Here is an 8,139-nt window from a genome sequence, read left to right as displayed (position 1 = left end):
GGAGCGTGCAATTCCAAGGTGAGCTTTGGTGCATGAACAGGACAAGATTGTGTGGAAGTTAAATTGGGCATACATTTCCATTTAGGTTTTCCACAAACATCACTCCCTTTGCAATTCTTCATGCTTTTAGCTTCTTCCCACAATCCAGCTGTAAGGTCTTGAATGTCCTTATTTACATACGTTATAATGGAGGCCAGTGGCACTGCTGCTCAGTGTTTCCAGTGTTTTTGTATCCACAGAGTATTAAAGGTAACTTGGAGAGTTATAAGACACAACTGCAGAAGTGAAAAATTTCTGAACCTGAAGAGTCTGGGGAGAATTATGAGCATTTTTTACTGTGGGGAAACACTATTTGCAGCACTTTCTTTCTACCGATACACATGGACTTGTGTCTCATGGACTTGTTTCTCACTGCTCCTGACAGGGTCAGACCACACCAGCAGATTTTTGTTTTGCCCCCAGTCCTGATCTACTGTCAGAACTTGTCAGCAGCAGTTATGATGTTCTCTGTGAGCATATCCTTGTATGTAGGTATAGTGGCCGCAGAAGAGCAACAGATGGATAGTCAGACAGCACTTAAAGAGAACACAGTCATCCGGATATTACCTCCACCCCCAACTCTATAGAATATGCCGATAGCACAGGTTATACAGATGTTTCTAAGGTAAGGTCTAGAAAAACGGTATGTTCCACCAAAAAAATTGATTCATCTTCCATCTCCTGCACTCTGTGGTTCACAAGGTGATCACCAAACCCATCTTTTATGGTACAGGAAAGCAGGCATTGTGATATTTGTAATATCTACCAGATTGCAGTACAGGTACACATTCATCATGTGAATAAACTTAACTGGATAGCAGGGGAGTTCATCATCTTTGACATCACAGCAAAGTAAAGGCATTTAGTTTAATTAAGTTACAGGCTTTTCCAAGGCTCAGGGTGCAACTAATGGCATCTACTTTTCTTTGTCTGTCTCCACAGAACACCTCCTCAACTATCTCAACAGGAAGAATTTCCGCTTCCTGACTATGCAGTTACAGAGGGTGGGATTTTCCACCCCACTCTCATGACATGTTTTAAACATAGGAGCAGGAGGAGGCCATTTGGCCCTTCGAGTCTGCTCCACCATTCATTACGATCATGGCTGATCATCCAACTCAATAGCCTATCCTGCTTTTTCCCCATAACCTTAGATCCCATTTGCCCCAAGTGCTATATCCAGCTGCCTTTTGAATGCATTCAATGTTTTTGCATCAACTATTTCATGTGGTAATGAATTCCACAGGCTCATCACTCTTTGGGTGAAGAAATGTCTCCTCACCTCCGTCCTAAGTGGTCTACCCTGAATCCTCAGACTTGACCCCTGGTTCTGGACTCCCCCACCATTGGGAACATCCTCCCTGCATCTATCCTGTGTAGACCTGTTGGAATTTTATAAGTCTCTATGAGATCTCCCCTCATTCATCTGAACTCCAGCAAAAACAATCCTAACCTAGTCAATCTCTCCTCATACATTAGTCCTGCCATCCCGGGAATCAGCCTGGTAAACCTTTGCTGCACTCCCTCGAGAGCAAGAACATCCTTCCTCAGAAAAGGAGACCAAAACTGCACATAATACTCTAGGTGTGGCCTCACCAAGGCCCTGCATAATTGCAACAACACACCCCTGCTCCTGTACTCAAAACCTCTCGCAATGAAGGCAACATACCATTTGCCTTCTTTACCGCCTGCTGCACCTGCATGCTTACCTTCAGTGACTGGTGCACAAGGACACCCAGGTCCTGCTGCACACTCCCCTCTCCCAATTTACAGCCATTCAGGTAGTAATCTGCCTTCTTGTTTTTCCTAAAGTGAATAACCTCACACTTATCCAAAAATTAACCAGTTTTGTGGCGGTGGAGGTGGCCTGCCATTGGCCAGCAGCAGGATTTTCCAGTCCTGCCACTGTCAACAGAGTTTCCTGTTGTTCGCATCCTCTGCTGCCTGGGACAGTGGCCGCTTGCCATCAGCGGGATCGGATGATCCCAACAATGGGAACGGTCGGAATGTTCCCCCACCACAGAATCCAATATGTCACCACCTCATCTGCTGCACGTTATCACATCAAGTTTCATCCCTGGAAATGTATCCCTTTCTGACCTCACCAGGGAAGAACATCCTGGTGACAAAGCAGAACTCAATGCTCCCATGAAAACTGGTCAAAATAGCAGTGGGGGAGGTCCACTAAACTGGTCATCAAGGTCCATCAAGATATCAAAGGCACATTTTCGCTCCCTGACAAAAGGCCTCTAATATGGATTTGAATTTTACAGAGAGCTGTGGTCCCCATGTCCCTTGGCTAAAATGTCAGTGGGAGACTGCTCATGGTCCCAATGGCTGCTGCGCAATCCGGAAGAAATGTTAAATGCTTTACAATGGGACTTTTGCGCCAATATCAGGAGTATGCCCAAGCTTAAAGAGCTGCTGGCTAATCCAAATGCTGGCCCTTGCTGAGAATACAGGCAGTCCCACCACAGCAAGGGATTCAAAAGGCCAAGTCTGGCAAGCTGCCTAATCTGGCCCAATAAAAGTTCAGGCAAGTCAGGGCGGCCGAGGAAAACAGTGGGAAGGTTCGCCTCTGCATTTTAGGGTCCTCTGCCATCCAACACTGCTAATAACAAAGGCTCACATTCCAATCGTTATTCATGTAAATTGAGTTTGTGTCTTTGTGCCTTGTTGGTAATCAGAACTCCCACCCACCTGACGAAGGGACAGCCTGTTCCGAAAGCTCGTGGCTTTTGCTACCAAATAAACCTGTTGGACTTTAACCTGGTGTTGTTAGACTTCTTACTGTGTTTACCCTAGTCCAACGCCGGCATCTCCACATCCAACACTGCTGGCAGGGGAGCACAAAAACCAGTAAATGACCAGGATTGTGGGCAGAATTTAATGTTGGTGATGGGGTGTCTCGCTGCCAGCTATAGGGCCAGCACTTGTCGCCTCTTAAGGCGTGACAAAGAAAGTATTTACATGCACCATGGGGATGGAAGTCTCTCCCACTAAGAGTTACAGGACATAAAGAGTCCAGCCATTCTTTATTACTCGGTATCACCACCAAGGAAGCATTGGCTGCTACTGGTCATGCACCCACCCGAGATCCAGGGTTGCCAAGGGACTTGTGCCACAGATGGCAGGAGGGGGATGTTGGTTGCGGAGAAGTGGAAGTCAGCAGCAAGGGCAGAGGGTGGTTCTCAGAGGCATTTTCTGATGTTGGGTTTCTCAATCAGGCACTGAGTGCCTTTGAATGATGGATCTCCCCTGGAACCACACAAGCAACGCTGTCAGGGTACCCCACTGCCGCTGGGTGAATACCAATGTTGACAGGATGAGACCCTTAATTGGAGTTGGAGTGGTAAGGTCAGAGTCCCACCTTTGGTTTAATTGGGGCAGAGGCAGGTAGATGGCAGAGCACCCATCCACTGTGTCCTCCAGTTTGATTAAATGTCAGCACCACCAAACCTTGGCATGGGGGTGTGCATTAAATTCCATCTGTGTTGTGTATGATTGTAGCCCACTATGTCTTCATGATTCTGACACTTAAAAAGGTTTGGATTTTTATATTACTCCATTGCAGTCCACATTAAATGGAGGAGAGCATCACGATGACCTACACTCAATGGACTCTTCAATGCACATGACACCACTTTTAAACAGAGACATTCACTTCTGTATATATATATAAAGGTGACATATACCAGTCACTGAAGGTAAGCATGCAGGTGCAGCAGGCAGTAAAGAAGGCAAATGGCATGTTGGCCTTCATTGCGAGAGGTTTTGGGCACAGGAACAGGGATGTGTTGTTGCAATTATACAGGGCCTTGGTGAGGCCACACCTAGAGTATTGTGTGCAGTTTTGGTCTCCTTTTCTGAGAAAGGGTATTCTTGCTCTCAAGAGAGTGCAGCGAAGGTTTACCAGGCTGATTCTGGGGATGGCGGGACTGATGTAGGAGGAAAGATTGACGAGGTTAGGATTGTTTTTGCTGGGGTTCAGACGAATGAGGCGGGGGGGGAATCTCATGGAGACTTATAAAATTTTAACAGGTCTACACAGGATAGATGCAGGGAGGATGTTCTCAATGGTGAGGGAGTCCAGAACCAGGGGTCACAGTCTGAGGATTCAGGGTAGACCATTTAGGACGGAGGTGAGGAGACATTTCTTCATCCAAAGAGTGGTGAGCCTGTGGAATTCATTACCACAGGAAGTAGTTGATGCGAAAACATTGAATGTATTCAAGAGGTGGCTGGATATAGCACTTGGGGCAAATGGGATCACAGGTTGTGGGGAAAAAGCAGGATTAGTCTATTGAGTTGGATGATCAGCCATGATCGTAATGAATGGCGGAGCAGGCTCGAAAGGCCAAATGGCCTCCTCCTGCTCCTATCTTCCAAGTTTCTATGTTAGTCAACTACCCCTCCTCATCATGACAATAAGTTGACCTTTTGTTCCATGTAACTCTGGCAACAATCATTACCTGAGTGAACAAGTCACCACTAAATGAAAACACACACTTTCTTGTCTAACTGCGATGACTAACAAGGCACAATGTTGTTGTACATATTTTATTACAATGAGGTCTAAAGTGATACAAGCCAACCTATTTTTCCTAACATAATGCTACCTCTAGGAATGAATTTCCAATCTGGTGCTTCTCCTAGATGTAAACTGAGGGCAAGTATAGCGAGACGTGGTGTTGACTGCTCTTGCTTGACAATCAGATCAAGGGCTGAGGTGGCTCCAGCCTTTCATGGTAGATTGGTCCTGACAGTGAACAATTGTTGGCTGTTTCTCTGTATCAATGTGGGCAGTGTGTTATAGCCTCTCACACTCCACTGGTATAGATCTCTGTAAGAATAGGACCAAAGTTCTGGCATGTGCTGATGTGTTCAGGGACAATGGGTTTCAGGGAGGTTGGCACCAGTTATCGGCATTCCACTGAGCCCTGGATTTGTGTCCCAACTGATCAGCAGATGGCTGATACATTCTAGAGGTCCTGAGAGATATGAAGCCAAAATACTGACTGCTTTTTATTCTTTCACCAAATATCATGTGAGCTTTTGTTAAGGTGGACCCCAGCTGCTTCTTAAATTGGGATTTGCTTCAGACTCCCAGAAGCTGCTACAAGCTTCATGGATGCCAGCAAGAAAGCAACACTTCACAGTTATTTGCGGCGTATGAAAGCTCGAGGATTGGGAGTCACACTTGTCAATTGTTGCATATCCAGCTACTTTCTGAAAGCCATTCTATTGTATCAAGCAGCTACAGCAGTTCCACAAGAAGGCCCACTATCATCTTCATGTGTGCAAAATTCTGAGGCTCAAAAAAGGGTATGTGAAATAATGGATACATCCTTTTTCTTCTTGCTCATTCACTGGTTTTCTGCTTTGGGTCTAAAAGGCATTCTATATAATTATGATGATCACATTTGACCACGACAGTCCTAATTTTAATGTACTTGCCCCAGTATCCTGACTAGCTGTTTTGGGACAGTTTGCTGTCCCAGGGTAACAGACCTATTGTTGAAGGTGTATTTCCATTAATAGGTTTGCAGACATGTTCCATTTTTCACAAATCAGGTCAACTTAGGTTTGGTATTATACCATATTTGGTCAGAGGTACCAGAAAACTGTTTCAACTTGCTTGACGTGTTAATAATATTCTCCAAGAGACAATCAAGTCTGGCGGAACCCTATTCTGTCTGAAATGATCACACTTGCAGTACTGCTACCATGCTTCGGCAAACTGCTATAATCCTCTGAATATCATTAATCAACACCTTTAGCCTGTTATACTTCACTTTGTCACTACTACACCATATTATACCTTGTCCTTTGCTGTACTCCACTACATCACTTGGCTCAAATCTTCTGGTTTCCAGATCATCGAAGATTGGCCATCCGACCAAAGATATGCATCAGGACGCCGTGAAAATGTTGATGTGCAGACCTTTGTTGGAATTGCCCAGAAAGTGTAAGCCTCTGAAGGGCAATTCGCCTGCAATTCCCCTGTGTGGACATCTCCGACTCTGAGCTAGAGTTGGAAACTTTGGGCAGATCCGCGATACCTACCTGGATCGATACCCAGAAAATGTTAGACAGATTAAAACCTGGCCTAAAACCCAGGTGACTCCACAACTGACCCACCAATCACCACCCCCCCAGCCCCACCCACCCCGACCATCAACCACCCCATTCCCAACGACCTGACCACCCTCCCCGTAAACCCAAATACCCACCTGATCACACGACTACCCCTCAAGTATACCTGTCCAGCCTCATGACCAGTCTCAATTACCTCCTGACTAGCTGACTACCCCAGACCTGACTCACTCACCTACCCCTCACCAAACTCACCCACTTCCCCACATACCATTCACTCACTCACATTCATTCAACCATTCATTAACCAACACTCATTCATTAAAAGTCTGGACTTCAAATACATATAAGAACATGGCAGCTCGAGCCATAAAAAGGCATGGAGACTATTTTTTTTAGAATCATAGAATCCCTACAGTGCAGAAGAAGGCCATTCAGTCCATCGAGTCTGCACCGACCGCAATCCCACCCAGGCCCTATCCCCATAACCCCATGCATTTACCCTAGCTAGTCTCCCCTGACACTAAGAGGCAATTTAGCATTACCAATCCATCTAACCTGCACATATTTGGAGCCTGGGAGGAAACCGGAGCACCCGGGAGGAAACCCACGCAGACATGGGGAGAAGTGCAAACTCCACACAGACAGTGACCCGAGCCAGGAATCGAACCCTGGTCCCGGCGCTGTGAGGCTCAGTGCTAATATATAAGGGTGGCACGGTGGCACAATGGTTAACACTGCTGCCTCACAGCTCCAGGGACCGGGGTTCGATTCCGGCCTCGGGTCACTGTGTGGAGTCGGCACGTTCTCCCCATGTCTGCAAGGGTTTCCTCCGGGTGCTCCAGTTTCCTCCCACACTCCAAAGATGTACGGGTTAGATTGATTGGCCATGCTAAATTTCCCCTAATGTCAGGGGGATTAGCAGGGTAAATATGTGGGGTTACGGAAATAGAGCCTGGGTGGGATTGTAGTCGGTACAGACTTGATGGACCAAATGGCCTCCTTCTGCACTGTAGGGATTGTATGATTCAATGATTCTATATAAATTATACATTGTTCATCACACGGCATTGAGTGATGCCAGATGTGGGAACAGCATTGTGGATGTACATCCACCACATGAACTGCAGCAGTTCAAAAAGGCAGCTCACCACCACCTGCTCAGGGGCAAATAGGGATGGGCAATAATTGCTGGCCTTGAGGTAAGAGAGATCCAACTTCAGCTTCTTAGATATAGTTGTGAACGTGCTGCTGTACATGTCCAGGCAAAGAAAGAAGACCTTGTTCGGAACTGAATGAAACAGGTTCATAAGTCAGGGACTTTGAAGGAATTGGTTGGGAAAGTTAGTGCCAATTCCAAAACCTGAGGCACAACTAGTTGAAAAAGTGTAATGGCCTTATCACATCAAGCAATTATGTAGTTAGCCACACAATTTAAGAATGTATTGTACTAAATATGTGTACAATTATCTCCGCCTGACACTGAATTACATTCCTTGAATTACATAACATCATTATCAATGAAATTGTGCAATGTTCTTTACACTTACACTATGAGGATGACCAGTCACATTCTTAAATGCTTATAATCCAACAAAAAAAGGCTTTATATGGTATGTAACTACATGCATACATCATCACAACATTTTTGGACTGCATTCTGAGAACAATGTATTACTGCTTGTCAGGGTAACAAAAGATAATTTGTCTCTTTTTGCTTCCCTTTTCAAGGACAAGATACCGACATGAATGGCAACAGCAAAGATCATGGGCACAATTCTCCAAAACAATGACTAAGGATCATCTCTGGTGGGAAACGTGGTTCCCGTTCGGTTGGTTGGTGCAAAACTGATCGCTTTTTAATTTTTTTGAGGGGGGGGAGCGATTTGCACCGTGAATGAGCGGGGCAGGGCCTAAAGACCTTCTCTTTAAGGACTTCTCCTCCGAGATCAGGGTGCCCCAATCTCAAAATAAGGTGATAGACCCCACCCTCAATGTCCGGCA

The sequence above is a fragment of the Mustelus asterias genome, chromosome 25 (assembly GCF_964213995.1).
Source record: "Mustelus asterias chromosome 25, sMusAst1.hap1.1, whole genome shotgun sequence".
Taxonomy (NCBI): Eukaryota; Metazoa; Chordata; class Chondrichthyes; order Carcharhiniformes; family Triakidae; genus Mustelus; species Mustelus asterias.
The sequence above is the reverse complement of the archived record's forward strand: the minus strand, read 5'-3'. Positions refer to the sequence as shown.